Below are 925 nucleotides of genomic sequence, written 5' to 3' on the forward strand. Positions count from 1 at the left end.
CTCGGGGGACCGGCTGAAAAAGGTGTCTCCTACTCTTCCTCCATCTTAACTCCTTCATCAGAACCCCTTCTACCATTGGTTCATCATCAGAGCTCCCCGAGTCTACTCCCTAAACAAAAGATCTTTCCACTTCTCTCTCTCTCTCCATATCCACTGTCACTGCCCAAATTAGTCTGAGATCATCACCTCTTACCTGTCTGCCTTGCTAGGGCCGCTCTCCTTTTTTGATCTTTTTCCTTAAGTCTTCTTTGAGTTCCTTGAACAAGCCACACCCCTCTTCATCTCTGGATCTTTGTGCTTGGCCTATAGCGGGCATTCAATAAATATCTGTTGACTGACTGACTGACTGAATGAATAATGAATCCTCTACGCTAACTTACACAGTGGGAGTAGGGGCTGATCTTCCCTTTCTTCTTTTTTTTAAAGTTTATTTTCATTCCAGTGGGTTATGGAATGCCACTGCCCGGACCACTCCTGATTCATTGATTCATCCATTCAACAAATACTCATTGAGTGCCCACTAGGTGCCAGGCACTCAATTCTAAGCACTGGGGATACAGCAGTGAGTAAAATGAAGACTCCTGTGCCTGTGAGCTCGCATTCTAGAAGGAGGAGAGATGAACATGATAAACATAATAAATAAGTAAACTGTCCAGTGTTTTAGAAAGCGATAAGCGTTATGGAAAAAAAAGAAAGAAAAAGTAGAGAGCAAAGTAAGTGGAATCAGGAGTGCAGAGGGAGGTGGGTGAAAGTTTTAATGGGAAAGTCAAGGGAAGCCTCTTTGAGAGGGTGGTGTTTAAGCAAAGACTTGAGGGAGGTAAGAGAAAAGGCCATGGGGATGTCCGAAGGAGAACTTTCTAGGGGGAAGAAGAAGCCATTGCAAACCTCTAAGGGGAAATTTTGTGGGGTGTGTTTGAGGAACAGT

This window comes from Ursus maritimus, assembly GCF_017311325.1.
Source record: "Ursus maritimus isolate PB19 chromosome X unlocalized genomic scaffold, ASM1731132v1 scaffold_X1, whole genome shotgun sequence".
Classification (NCBI taxonomy): domain Eukaryota; kingdom Metazoa; phylum Chordata; class Mammalia; order Carnivora; family Ursidae; genus Ursus; species Ursus maritimus.